This window comes from Nyctibius grandis, chromosome 12, assembly GCF_013368605.1.
Source record: "Nyctibius grandis isolate bNycGra1 chromosome 12, bNycGra1.pri, whole genome shotgun sequence".
Taxonomy (NCBI): domain Eukaryota; kingdom Metazoa; phylum Chordata; class Aves; order Nyctibiiformes; family Nyctibiidae; genus Nyctibius; species Nyctibius grandis.
In genome coordinates, this window is record NC_090669.1 from 19,062,417 (window position 1) to 19,078,087 (window position 15,671).

The 15,671-nt window shown below is 35.9% G+C and overlaps 1 protein-coding gene across 2 annotated transcripts in view; it reads left to right on the forward strand.

The window, feature by feature from the left end:
* The window catches only part of CDH13 (cadherin 13), a 484,188-nt gene that overhangs the window by 281,070 nt on the left and 187,447 nt on the right, over positions 1-15,671 (forward strand). The window lies entirely within an intron of this gene.

Consider the following 15,671-nt stretch of genomic DNA (forward strand, 5'->3'; position numbering starts at 1 on the left):
GATTTTATATGACAATGAAATTCTTATAAGATATTACTCCAAATCTCCATTTGGGTACAAACAACCCTCCTAGCTAAACTCTTCCTGAAGATGATGGCTGAATTAGGTTTGGTTTTTTTTTCAGCTCTTGTCCTCAGCTGTTGTGCAATTTTGTTGTGATTTATTAAACAGCTGTTGCATTCCACTTGAGAGGTATCTCCACTGCACTTGTAAGCGGTAATTGTATGATCAGTTTATGTTATGGACTTAACCTGAATCTTGGTGAAAGACATGTAAACCAGTAGAAGCTCCCATTAAAATCAGTGGAGTGACAGCGATTTAATTGAGATCAGAGTTGTGGGTTATATATTTGTATGTCTTTCTATACATCACTGAACACAAGACCTTATCCTCCTTATACATTGAAGCTGTGAGTACAGACACAAGGTTTTGGATGTATAGGCACACTGAATGTTTTGAAATGAAAGCTGGAACCAAGCATATTATATTTTTATGAATATTTAGTATTCATTGAAGCTTAATGTGGTGACACGTGCTTTGTTTACTCTGATCAAGGACAGACATTACCTTTCACTTCCTTGTATTACATATTGATAAACCAGAAGTTATTCTTTGTCCTTATTTTATTATTTATGTAGTTCCTAGAAATGATGTAACCTTTTTAGTGAACTTTGCATTTTCACATATAGTTGCTGTTGTTTGAAAAGTTGTAGGTATGAAATGCATTATGAGCTGCTCCAACAGATTAAAGAGCGTTCAGGTAAATGTTCGTTTACATTACTTGTGACAAGCATGTAATGAACAATTGATGATCTTTTCATTCAAGCAAGAAATGTGTTTCATATTTGTGAGTACGGCTGCAAGTGGAACACTAACTCTTTTCTGTTGTAGGTCTGTAGTATGTTGTAGGTCTGTAGTATATTCTTAATTTATTTCAGATATTTATAACTTATTTAGAACTCAAAAGAAACTTCCTTAGACTGTCCCACTCCCCATTCCCCCATGTTGTAACAAGAATTCCATAATTAACTGAGAATATATTACTAACAAATGTCAGATTCCTTTGCACAATCAGTCAATAGTATGTACCAGAGTGTTACTATCTAATCAGTTCAAGGGACCAACTTTTTTACGTTTTCATTTAAACTACAGCATCTTCTTGTCATGCCTGTTTAGGTACATGTTCCTAGCCCACTGAGTAGGCTGGTGTAGTTTTAGTAGATTCACAGCCTCTAAATCCAGTATTTCAGTAAAGGAAAGTGGTGCCAAACATCTCAAGCTCTGCAGTGTTTAAGCTTTAATCCTACTGGTAGTATACAAGCTCTGGATATGAGCTGTGAGTTCCTCTAAGTGTTTCAGTGGCCTCATCTCTCTCCATCAAAGCAGAAATTTACATCTCTGGTGCTCTTCCCAAACAATATTTAGTCTAATGTTTAGCTTTGACTGTTAACGCCAGGCTATGGGACAACATTTAACTCTTTTCTGCTATATGTTTTTTCTTTACTGAAACTCTATATCAACTTTCTTTTCTTTGCCGAGGATTTTGTTTTTCTTTTAAACTGACAGTTCCCTATTTTTGCTCACCTATAAACTATCCTTGCTTTTTCTTTTTTTGACTCCCTATATGCGTTTATGCTTCTGATTGAGTAGACGTTTCTCAGTCCAACTTCCAGTGCAGTCTCCTGTAATTGTTTTCATCCATTTTCTCTTGCTGCACTTTGATATTTATCCATGTAGTGTTTGACATTTTGATTGTCTTACCTATTAATCAACGTTTGAATAATTTTTCTTGGTTTCATCTTTTTCTTAACCTCTTCCTCTTTCCCCCAGGTATTCATCGCATTAAACTTCCTAATCTCATTTTCCTGGTGTCAAGAACGCCAACACTTGCAAAATTATTTTGTGCAAAAGCGAACCCGTAGAATCAGTGTTAGCTAGAATCTGTCATAGTTCTCTATGCAGATGGCATCCAGGCAAACAAGATTTCATGTTGTTTACCTCTGTTTTCTATAGCTCTTCAAATTTTTTGGCATATGTCTTAAAATTATTCATCAGGTACTGCTGTCTTGCTGTTCCCAATCAATAGTTGCACTGCACAGCTTGATAGGAATCTTTGTGTGCTTGTTTGCATGTATGATTCCTCATTCCTTCCTGTTGTACTATAATTGTATTGTTGTATTTCTTTTTTGAAGTTCCAAAAGAAAGGCTTTGCATTATATGCATCACCTTATTTCCTACCACAACCACCTTCATCCTCATTCAAGCCCCGAATCAAACCCATTCACTGAAACAGTCTTTTGCCGAAAAATAAATAATGTTCATATAGGTATCTTGGATCTGTCTTCATGATCACTGGGTCAATGTGTAAATGTCCATGGATTCCAATAATTCAATGATGAGAGATGTATAATTATGTAGAAAAAAATATAGATACACTGGACTGTGAAACTTGCCTGAAGGATTCTGAGGCAAGGGATTCAGATGATACTATTATCTTGCTTTAAGTTATTCGTTGCTGGGTTCCTGTGTGTTTTTCTTTGGGGCCATAATTTTAGCAGTCACAAACCCGATGGAATTTTCTAGTGACTTTCCACTTATTTATTGACTCTAAAATTGCACTTACATGTTGTCTGTTATTCATCAGAAATATCAGAAATTTACTAATAAATAAATCTTGGAAAGAGTCAGCATCACAAATTTAAGTATATAAATCTTAATATTCAAGGGAATGTTTATGTTGGACTTCCTTGATGTTACTGGAAGACACATTTTCCAGCTTTTTGTTGTCTTCCAAAATTACTTTTTGCCTTAATGATTTGAAGGTTTAGTTCCTTAATTAGGGAAAAACACAGAACTTAGAAGATTACAGTGAAATGTTGTGCCAAGCCCCTTTATGGACCCTCCTTTCTCTGACATTGGAGATAGTTTCAAGTAGAAGAAAACAAAAGAAAACATGGAGATAGCGTGGAATTTTTGTATGTATGTGGTCTGTCTATGAATAATTAAAGAATCTTTTGTGCATAGTCCCAGTGAGGATGTGTTTTGGTGGTGTTTTAATATATTTTCTGTGTTACTAAGGCCATTCACTTTTTTTTTGTGTATGATTTTTGAACCCACAGTAAACACCACTGGTTATTTGGACATCTACAATTTGTGTGTCATCACTTTAATAGAGAGGCAAATAGCTGGGCAGAATTGCTGAGAATATAATCTTGTATATGCATTACATAAATAAATATTCACCTGAATTTCAAGCTAGAGCTTGCTACAGTTTATAATTAATGATAAAAATATGTGAATGGTAGGTGAATATAGTAATGTATTTCTTTCCTGATATATATTTCCTGGAGAGATTTCGTGGTATAATTAGTTACAGTTAATTAGCTGTTTTCATGGAAAATTGTCATATTCCTGGAAATAGCCTAAAGTAAAATTCTAACAAAAGTACACTGAAATGTATGCTTGAAGTGACCATAGATGCTTTCAGATTTCTATTAGGAGGTCTTTTCCTGGAAAAATTGCAATCTTGAAGGCTATATTTAAAAAACAAAAACAAAACACAAAAAAACCCCACCAAACCAGCAGTAGAGAAATAGTTTGCATTTTTTAAATTTATAAAGTCTCTAATTTCTATGTGAGACTGAAGTCAGCATATATATACCAGGAAAATAACAGTTGAGCCTGATTCAGTGACACCTATGGCAATTATTCTACTAACCGTAATGGGTTTTGTGTTAATTGTACTGCTGACTTCTCACGTTTTTGTTTTCTAAGTCATGACCCAGTTTTATTTCCTATAGATCTCTGGTCTATCCAGCTGCCAACTCTAGGGTTTAGGATCTGTGTCCTACTGCAGACTTACCTCACTACATTAATGCGAGTGACTGTGGTCTTATGGATTACATAGGAGGCAGCAACACTTGGACCTCTCCCTCTTTAAACATTGGGAAGTGGAGGCTGGTTAAATGAACTTGGCAGCCATCTCATTTCACTTGCTGGAGGCATTTAACAGAAATTATTCTAAAGCCATTTGACATTACGTGACTTGTAACAACATGCTGCAAGCCCAGTGGGGTAAAATCTTAACTACAGTGGTCAGGAGAATCGCTTGAGAATTGCATGTAAAAAAAGTAACTTGTTTTCCATGATGCACAATAGCCTGAATACATTGCATTCCAGCCAAGGAGCCCCAAACCAGGACTGATAGATGTCTATAAATAATTGCTAGAAATAAACAGGCATTTCAAAACATTTAGAGAGGAAACAGAAGGAATTAAGAAGAGTAGCCTAGAGGGTTGTTCAGTATCATAAAATAATAATTTGTAAAAATGGATAACGCATGAGGAAGGGTCTGAAGCACTAAGTATTATTGATAGCTATGCATTGAATAAGAGTGCATGGCTATGATTCAGATAAATGAAAACAGTTTCTAAAGATGGGAGCTTCTTATCAGGAACAACCTGCCAGGATAGGGTTTTTTTTTATACTTAACCTAACAACAACAAGAAGGTTAGTACACAAATGAATATAAATGAGAATGGATATGATAGATGAGAATCAAAAGATACCAGGAAAAGTAAAGTATGGGCAGGGTGGCCTAGCAAAGCGGCAAGGATGTATGAGGCGTCTTTCATACGCACCTGTTGTCATCTTTGATACATTTCAAATATTATGGTAGCATTTTCTGGACTGGTTTTTTTTTTGTTTCCTGTAATCCCTGCTGGTTTATGGAATAAGGAGGTTACCAAAGCTGTAAAATGAATAAAATTGCATTGAATTTGGTGAACTCTCCAGGCCTACTTCCTTCTGACCTATGAATCAAATAACATGGAGGAAACTACAAAGGTGCTTTTCATTTAGCCAAAAAGATTAAAATAAATAGAAAAGAATTTTCACAAAGAGCCATCAGAAGAGAACAGTAAAGGATATAGTTTCTTTTTATCTAGGTAAAAGTAGCATCTGAAATTTCCCAGTGGCTTCTGATTCTGCCTGCCTCAGTGTTAAGATGATACTTCTCCTTCAGTCTTTTTTGTTACAAAAGTTACTATGTTCTGCATATATATGCAGTTGTTTTTGGTTTTTTGGTTTTTTTTTTATGCATTGCACTTATTTTAAAAATAAGAATACCTTCCTGGAAGACTAAATTGGGAGGGGTAGTTCAGGATATCAAATCCTAAATAGCACGAAAACCAAAATGGTGTTGATATCGACACCTGTTTAGAGCGAGCACTGAGCATCAGTTGATGGTCTAGGTCTGAAGCAGAATGTGGGTTTGCATATACTTATTGTGCTGATGATTCTTACTGTGCTGAATTTTACTCAAAGTATGATGGGGAGATTTACAAATTTTATCGAGAGTTCCACACAGAAAATCTGCAATCGATTTAGTGGAATGCAACCATTGTGTAAAACTATTTCACCAAGCAAAATGCTTCCTAAGCAAAGTAGTCTGGGGCAGATACTTGAAAAACAGTTTGATGGTAGATAGAGTTCATGCCCGTAATGAGAATAAAATACGGAATGTTTGAATAAGAATTACTCAAAAATGTAATCGAAGCAAAGAGGTACGTTTTGATGGGTGTCAACGTGTACTTTTAGGTAAAGGCACATGCTTGAAATACTGCTGACACTAATGATGGTCTTAAAACAATGAAAAACATGAGTTCAAGACAGTAGCAGAGATTGTTTTCTGCTTATAATGCATAAGGAGAACTAAATACTTATGAACGCTTTTTGACATTTCTTGTAATAAGAATTATGATGAACTCTTTGGAGTACTCAGCTTTAAAAAAATTAATATTATCATTGGGTTTACCAAAGAAAATAAGAGACAAAGGTTTAATTTTCGTATGATGGAATCTTGCATATATGCATTTTAGAAATGCTTTGTATGATATAGGAATATTGATGCACTTTAATACTAGAAAGTAAAATATTGCGCTTTGTTGTGAATTTTAGTGATAGGAGTCTCACCACATCATAAATTAAATCCTTAATAGCCTGCCTGCCAGACCCTGTCTTTGTCCCAATTGGGTGGGCATAATCTGCTAACCCTGATGAATGTGTTTCTCCCATCTTGTATTTATTATACTGATATGATCCAAATTACTTGGTTTTTCTCCCAAGCTAAGCAAGAGAAGATTTCATCCTGATTTTTTTATTTGTTCTTTTTGTTTAAAAACAAACAAATAACTAACTTGTAAAGATATGGTTGTGCTTTACATCTTATGTGTAAACCAGAGCTCTGATTAAAAGAATTGTTGATAAATTAAATGCTCGTTACAACCTCTCTCAGGGTTGGATGGTGCTTTAGCAGTTTTTGAAGACCTATCAATTCATTTTCAGTTTCTGCCTGTTGGCTGCTAAAAGTATGTAATGAGTGAGCTCATTATTTCATATTAAAATATTATTTTTTTTAAAAAAAATCAACAGTAGAAAACTTAGAAGTATATATAGATCTGAGCTGCAAAGCTGAAATGTCTTGGTGAATCCACCTCAAAACCATCTCAAAATTAAACATTTTAACCAGAGATTTTTTGGTTCAGAGCAATGTCTCTTGCAGCAATACTTTGATTTTAGAGGAGGTTGGAAATGTCAAATGTCACACATTTAATTATGAAACTCATTGCTATGAGCTGTTGTGGAAAACAAAAGTATGAATTGGTTCAAGGAACCAGATAAATCCAGGGAGAAAAACTCATAAATGACTTGGTTATTCAGCATAATTGTACTTAATGAGACTGTCGTCTAGGAAGCCTCTGAGCTAAAAGGACACAAAAGAACATAGAAAAGTCTGTCTTTGGAAATAGGAGCCTTTTTCACATACCTTTTTCCTAGTCCTCCGCTGCTGGAGATGGGATGTTAAGCTTTGGATATAACCCAGCATAGCAGTTTTTATGTTCTTCTATGTACGGTGTGTAGTTTTATGCATACTTTAAAAATTGTTGATGGCAAACTTTCAGCAATCTTTTCTAAGATTAATCATCTGCATTTCAGCAAAAATGTACTCACTGCCTTGAATTTTTTTTAATCTAGCCTGTAAATGTAATGGATGTTAACTAGGTAGAAACATCCATAATGGCAATATTTTAATTTTCAAGCAGAAGCCAGTTGGCTAATTATGCACAGCTGCTTTGTATATCCCAGTAAGAATTTGTTCTCAAATCTGTGTAGGATAAAATATGTATATGGATATTACGCGTATGTATATTTTTTTTATCCTTTAGTAGGGCCTAGGGATACTGGTATGTTCAAGTTACTGTGTGTGTACATGATGAAAAGAAAAGATACGTATTTATTAATAATGTATTGTATTATGGCAGACAAAGATGTACATCCAGTCTAATCTGCCTGTGTTTTTTGGAAGATGTTGAGAGGAATAACCCGTTAAAGTATTATCCAGTAATTAACAGGTGCCCAGCCATGCAAGTGTGGTTAAACCAGTACATCTTGAGCAAATTTAAATAATCTCATGTGCAGCAATTAGCAGTTCACTCAAACTGAGTATATGATATGAGCATCTGGAAGCAGGAGTCTGCAGTTCACTCCAGGGTTCAATTATTCTTGATTTTCAGCAGAAATTGGGTAGATTAGAAAGGGCTTCAGATCAGCTTAGGTGCACAGGTCAGAATTACTGGCAGGTTTGTGAGGACTAGAAATGATAAGCCACCCTCTTCTTCAGCCCCAGACAGAAAACTCCCTTTGACTTTCTTATTACTGCACAACTGATTTGTTTGCTCACCGTCCCTCTTGCCAAAATGAGTTTTCATCTGTTTTTCTGTAGTTACACACAATGATATACCAAAAAATTAATCTTATGGCCAGATCAGCGTTAATGCCTAATGTTAAAGGTTGTAAAATCATTATGGTCCCTCTGCCTTGGACGTTTCATATAGTAAAGTATTCATAATTCCACGCAGAGAACAATGAAAGCAACGATGGTTAGTTGTTTTGGCTGGTTTTACATTATAGCCCAGGTTCATTAAATAAAAATAAACATGTCTCTTAATTAAAGAACAAATGTTTTTTTTTAAAAAAATACTGGAGTCCTTGCTGTACTGAAAAACAAGGTCTCAAGAGAGTTTGTGTAATTCAGTATGTAATTCTTTGCAAAGGGAAATTTATGCATTAATAAATTTACCAGTGGCTTTTGCACCTGGGCTTTTGCACTTTTATGCGTCTACTTCTGTCCTCTCAGAAGAGCGAAGGATGAGCTTTAGAGGTTCAAGCAGTTTAGACACATGAGACAACCTCATCCATATAATCAATTAATTGAAATATACTGTAGTGCCAGGAAAACATTATCTGAAAAAATGCATCGCTGTGTGGCACACTGCAGATCAGGAGGATGCTGCAGCCCTCTTGATAGGCTTTATTAGTGGTATAAAACCTCAGTACGTGTTGATGTACTTCTAAATCACCGTTTCTGGGTATTGCCTTCCCATCACCTATTTGCAGGCCAGCAGCCCTGCAGACTGTATGGCGAGTTGTTCTTTAAGTCAGTGGACTGTCAGCTATATTTCATTCAATCCCTTTAAAGTGCATGAAAAGGGTGATAAATCCTCACAACTTGCAATCATTTGCCATAAATTTATTAGATGATTTGGAGACTGATGGCGGTAGATACAGTAGTTGAAGCCCTACACCCTCTTCCTTGTCCTCTCACTCAACTGGACGTAAATCCTGGAGTTGTGTTACCAGGTATTTTAACAATGGGAAATCATTTCATTTGACAGTCCTGCTATGATGTGGCCACTACTCCAAGTGTTAAATGGAAAAAAGCCTATAAATTGTCAGTGCAGGCAGGATTTGTTTGCCTTAGTATGCAATGCCAGGATCGGTCAATAGACGGGTCCATGCTACCTTTATTGTGAAAGAAAGAGATATGTAGCTGAATAACAAACTCATCATTGTAGAATGGCAGGATTATTTATTCCCTTGCAGGTTAATCTGATTATTTTTCCCAATATTCTTTGAAAGATATTATCAGATAGATAGTCTTAAAAAAAAAAAAAAAAAAAAGAGAGAGAAGGTGTTATTTTTAAACTCTGGGTTCATGTTTTTCTTTGCTTTTTTCTCCCATTTCTTTTATTTCGTGCCCTCACAGTCTTTCTTTTCCCACCATCAAATATAGTGCTTGGGGGTTTAAGTTGCAGTCTGTAGCCCCATGAAGTCAAAGGCTAGTGGTACACTACATTTGGAAGACTGAAAGCAATAGCGATAGGAAAGGAAATCTTAGTGAGAAGGACCAAACAGTAAAAAGTAAACAGAAGAAATGATAGACAATCTTTTTTTATGCTGTAAGTTTTTTCCTTTATAGAAATATTCAAAATAGCTCACTTGGCTTACATATGTTGAGCAAAAGGTCTAGAAAATGTAACTCCTCAATTTCTTCATTCAGATTACGTCTTTTAAGTACAGAAAATGTCTACCTTTGCATGCAGCTATTCATTTGCACACGCAGTCACACTAAGTGCAAGGATATTTCTGTGTAGCAGCTTTCCATGGCTGTACACCAAAAATAGATGGGAAATTACATTTATTTTTAGAAATCAAGTCCTATTAGTGAGCACCACTAACATGCTTGAAAGTAAGAAAGAAAATGTTTTAAAAATGACACATTTGTACCCCAAGAATAGTCAGTAAAGCTGAAAAGCTTGTTATTGGGTTTCTTGCAGGGAAGTGGGGGGGAAGTTGCTGTCAGCTGGTATATAAGCTATGCGAAGAATGCATGATGGAGTTAGAATCACACATAAGAAATGTGATAGGTTGAAGGTGAAACCTCACAGTGGTGCAGGTTTCTCGTTTTCCATCCATCATCTGCTGGCATATGTTAGAAAATCCCAGGAGAAATGTCCTCTAAATATGGATCTGACAAAATATTAACAGGTATGTATTCAAGAAAGTGATTTTTGGAATACAAATGTAGCTCATCAGTATTATCATTTAGACACACAGCAGTAAAACATGGTTATTATTGCAACTGTTATCAAAAGGATATCCTACAATCTTTATGTGTTTCTAAGTCAGAATATTTTATAAAACACTAAACCTAGAAGGGGAAAACAAACAAAACCAATAACAAAAAAACCCTTTAAGGATCACTTATCAGTCAAGAACTTGAGTTTTAATTCGCTGTGTTGTTTTAAGAAGCACTGTAATTTCTCCGAAGTTTAATACATGATGACCACTGTGTTGGCCAAAACACAGAGGATTACTCTGAAGGTTTCTCATGGCTAAAAACTGTAATTATATTCACTTGAAGTAGCTGAGAACCAGTTGGATAGGAGGGCTGCATTCTAATTCTGAATACATTCAGGTTTACAAATGTTTTTTAGGCATATTTATTCTTAGGGGAAAAAAAAAAAAAAAAAGGAATACCATGCAAAAGATAGTGTGGTAGAATTTAGAAACCATTCACTTATAGCAACTGCTGCTGCAAAGGGGATTATATTGAACATCAAATGTATATATTAAACAGATGCCAGACATAAAACATTAGAAGTCAAGTCACAGTGTAAGAAAAGTAAGAGTTAGGGAACAGTTAATGTAGTCTTCAAATGTATTAACTTACCTGACAATGCTGTGATATAACTGTTTTTCCTTAAGTATTCCAGCTCTTATTTTGGGTGACCTGCTGCCACAATTGTGTCTGAATCTGATTCCAGAATTGTTGATTCCTTCCCTAATACCGACCAAAAGTATAAGTACCTTTATTACCTGGAATTGTGCATCCCATAGTAATAAATAAGTCAAAAAACAATGTATGATATACGCTGATGTGCAATGGTTGCTACAATATTCTCTAATTTCTCGATTTTTCAACTAAACCAAACAAACCAAAAAAACCCAAATCCACAAATTCAGTCGGTCAAACCTCTTTTACTTTTCTCAAATGAAGACACGTTGATTTGTTGCTCCAAACCGTAGTATTTCATCTGTAGTGACATACAGCTCCTTTGAGCTTTGAAAACATTGCCAGTGTCTCAGTATGTTTTTACAATCTGAATTCTATGATGCTTGATTAAAAAAAAAAATCTGTTGAATAATCATTCTCTTTTACCATTGGCAATTATAAATACAGTATCTTTCTTTAAACCAGTTTCTAATTTTAAAGATGTAGTTATTTAAGTTTCTCATCTGTTGTTTCTTGCTATCAACCTGTGCTCATGTGGTGTATCTGAGAAGTTTGGGAGGCATCTAAAACACTTAAGTTAAAGGGAGCACTAATGAAAGATCTCTCTGTGTCTTCCTGTTAAATGACAATTCTTTGTGTCAACTGAGATTGGCATATTGTGAAATCAATGGGTATAGGAATGTCAGTGAAATTAATGAGGGCTTGTTATTACTAAAATACCCATATACTACAAATCCGAGTCTTTGGAGATGAAATTAGCAACCATTTCTATTTAGCATAGCAAAAATCATTCCTGGTACATCACCACACCTTTGATTCAGAATATGGAGATAATACAGGTCTGGATCAGAAGGGCATCAACAACTCAGCTGGATTCTGTCCAGGACTTTTCTTTTGAAATTTAATTCACTACGTTAATTTTCTTTTATATTATATTGCAGGAACCATTAATTAATGTCATTGATCTTGTAGTTTGAATGCTGTAGCACCTGCAGCACGTTTGCTCGGAAGCTTCGTAGCTAAGTACTGCTACCCAAAGCACTCTAAGTAAATTCTCCGATTCAGCACCTAGGTAGCATTTTTTACTCTTCAAAAAGTTCTCCTCTGGGGTTAGAGTACCAATTATAAAAATGCAATCACAGCAGTTGCGTGATATTAAAATAAAACTTATGCAGTAGCATATAATAGCAAAACAAACTGTTAAACAATATAGAGTTCCTTTCTACATGCAAGAATAGGTTCTTACTCCCACAGGCTATATAAGTGCTACAGTCAGGAGAATTGTAAACGTTTGCAGGATTGGGCTGGTTTTGAGCAAGCACTGGAATGAAGCCAGCGTGAATGTAAGACGAGGAGGCATCCCACTGCTCTGTTTCAATTGAATTTGCTTTGGATTCTTCCACTAAGAGACATTGCTTCATTGTTTTAAGCCAGAAGAATGGTATCTGGGTACTTGGTATCAGCTATAATAACACTAGTAGCAGCAGCAACTAAATAACAGTGGTTTAAGGTTTTCATCTGAAAAATTCTGCAATAGTTATATGAGTAAGTTTGAGGACTACTCAGACAAATCCTATTGGAGAGAAAGCTCATACCCTAAAACCACTATGAGAATTTCTGGTGATTAAAGAGTGGCTGGTCATTGCATGAGTAGCTGTATAAATCAAAAAATATAAATAACACTAAAAGAATGTAATTACGTTAAAGGAGATATACTGAGATACTGAAATGTCTATGGTGTAGCTATGAATAAACGGATTTTGCACTGCCTGTCGTCACTGCTGTGTAGGACCAACCTATACAATGTTAGTAAAACAAATGTTACTTTAGCAAGCATATTTTATGATAGATTTAACAAAGATAAAATGGCCAGTGCTGTTCTTGTTATGTCTACTTTTTGAGTAGACAGGATAAGTGGTCCCCAAATCTAGTTGGCCTGAACTTGGCACAGGAGCTCAGTTCCCAACTGCGGCAGAGAAGGGCCATAGCTGTGGAAAACAAAAGCAAGAGGCACATCAGCATTTTTAACAGACAGTGTAATGGATCATGAAATAGCATACATTACTGTTTGGACACACTTGCAAGAATTCTTTTGCAAACTTCTTGCTTTTTTTTTTAATTTGAATAGTTTTGCCTTCTTGATTTTAAGCTGAACTTTATCATAGTTTCTGTTAACAAAAACCTACAGTACTCAAAATAATAAGACAAAAAGATAGACATGGCTCTTGGGCTTGTTATAATCTTGCTTGTTTGGCAGTTTAATTTGGGAGGTTATACTTTCAGCAGGCTTGGTATATGCTGCAGGCCTACTAAATAAGAACTAAAGAATTGAAAATTTGATCGAATTTTCTTAGCCAGGGAAAAAAAGTTAATAGTATAGCTCTTCCTTTCCAATTTCATATTTTGAAGTTTTGACTTTGCTAGTTAAGATAATACAGTTTATCCATCCTTTGGGCTCTTATTTTCTCATTGCTACAGCTGTATCCAAGAAGGTTCAAATCATCTGCTTCAGGCTTCATTGCTATTGAATAAAGTTTTAACTCATTTCTCTTTATCTTTTTTCTCTTTTTCTTCAAACTGAAGAATCCTTTTGGAAACAAGCAAGCAAATCTTTTAGTTTTCCCCTCTTCCTGGTTTCTAGATTACAATTTGTCTGCCAGTTCCTTTACAAGTAGTTACTCATAACTGGAAAGTGTAGGGGAAGGACATCAAAATTCAGAATGTTTTCCTCAATCACTATATAGATTAAACCAGCAGTTACGGTATTATTAGCAGACACCTCAAACCAGTGTGAACAGGTAAGTCCATTCTGTGGTCAGAGAAGCCCCTGCACAGAGACGTTCAGAGCTGCTGATTATACCACCTCCTGCCATGCACTACAATTTGGGAAGCATTTGTCAAGGAACGTTTGTTCTCTATGGTTTGCTGCTGAATGTAGATATGTCTTTCCTAAATGAAACAAAATCAAATTTTCTGATAAGGCAAGGATTGTTTTCTCAGACTTCATCCAGAGAGAGATGCTGAACTGCACAGGCTCTAACATTTTGTTCATTCCCACCATGGCTCTATACTAAATATACTCTTGCATAAAAAGTGTTGTTATATTTTCTCATGACTTGGTACATCCTTGTATTACTTTGGCCTGTCCTGGGGGTTTTAAACAATATGTGCTAGAATAGAGGGAAAATATCTTCCTTAACTTATGTATCTTAGCATTTTCATAAGCATGTCTGTGAGGATGGCTAGTGGTGAGGTTGCTGAAATACTACTAAATTTGCTTGGACTGCAGCAGCCAAAGAAGTGGAAAACATAAAAAACACATTAATTAAGAGAAACCAAATGAGGTAAAGGTTTCTTTGATATTGTAGCTGATTTCAATGCTTAAATTATGTTTTCTCTTGCAAATCTGGTATACCTTAGCTGTAGGCTAGTCTCTGACATGGTCCAGGAATTACAACCTGTTGAATGCTAAGTAGACGGTGTGGACCAATATTAATGAGGATCTGTAGAGCAGTTGTCTTATTACTGCTAACCAAAGGGAAAAAAGGAGGGTATTTCATGGTTTGCTACTCTGCCTAGGGATACCAAATTTACATATGGCCTAAAACTGCTGATCAGAGCTAATCTCCATGATCATTATAGCTTGAAGAAAGGTTTATAATTCAGGATTTTCTGAAGTTTTTTCTAAACAAAAATAGGCTGCATGAAAATAGGCCATTGGCAAGCCAGGAGTGTGTGCTGCTGCCTAGAATTTTAATGGCTTGATGCTAAGAAGTGAGGACTTGTGCTTCAGTAAAACTTTCTGCAGTTTTGTTCACAGATATTTGCTCAGTTCATTTTGTTTTCCTAAGTCTGCACTAAAACACATTTTTTCCCTAGACCTATCTGACAGGTCTTCAGAGTACAAGAGATAGTGGAACATGTCTGCTTGATAGAGTTGGCAGCAGACATAGCTGTTGTGATTGCCGTTGGATGTCCTCAAAGTCTCCTCTCCTTGACAGATTTCCTGGTGGGATATGTCAGTTTGCAGTTGGGACTCGTTTTCATTTTTATTTGTGCATGGAAGGAAGGGGCACAAAGCTTTTTGGGGATGGGGAATCCTTGTTTCTCCTCACTTTTGTTTTAAAGGTGTGCAAAGTGCTAGCTTTTGTGTTTCATTCTTTATGATCCTGGGCCAAAGACAACTGTAAGCTGAAGGTAATGTGCCAGCTGGGAATTGTGCTTGCTTTCCGACTCTGCGTGCTGTATCCCCAAAATTCTAATTTATGTTAAATTTCTGAGAAAACTAGCACCAGTTGGTTTGCTTCTAAATGACTTCAGGGCAAATGGCAGCATTTAGTCTGTGAATCATTTTAGGATTCATCTATAGATACATTTACAGATCCCCTACAGACTTGGTACAACTTCTGGCATTTAGTAGGCATTTGCTCTTAACCAGTAGCTAAAAAATTAACAACTTTCTCAAGGATATGATTGCTTTATAGTGCAAAGGTGGAGATATTTTTAAGAAATGAGAGTCCTGGTCAAAAATTGGAACTGAAAAATTTTGCCAGTTGGAAATAGGAAAGAAGACTGGAAAAAAGTCATGTTATTTTTGTGGATTTATTTTTTTTCCTGGGGGCAATAAAAAGAAAAAACTGAAAAAACCCTCAAACAGTCCCTTCTACTGTCCACTCGCCACAGCTGTGGGTGCTTGTAATGACTGATAACCATGAGGAGTTGTTGATGGGGCCTCTTGTGGTTGCTGTGTTCGTACCATTCCAAGCAGACTGTTTTGTGGCTTCTTTCTCATCTCGGTGAGTATATTCTCTTGGCTGTAGCAAATCTGGGATGCCTTATACCTGCCTGAGCAGCATGTTTCCTCATCTCTCTGACCCTGCATTGTTTCTGTCATCGTCCTTGTTGAGGAATAGTCGCAAAGTGCTTCTAAGCTATAAGGGCACAGGCTTAAATGTGTTTACGTCAGTAACTGAAACAATTTTGCTTTACAGTGCTGTTGATCTCTTCTGCATCGCATATGCTGTCTGTCTTCTCA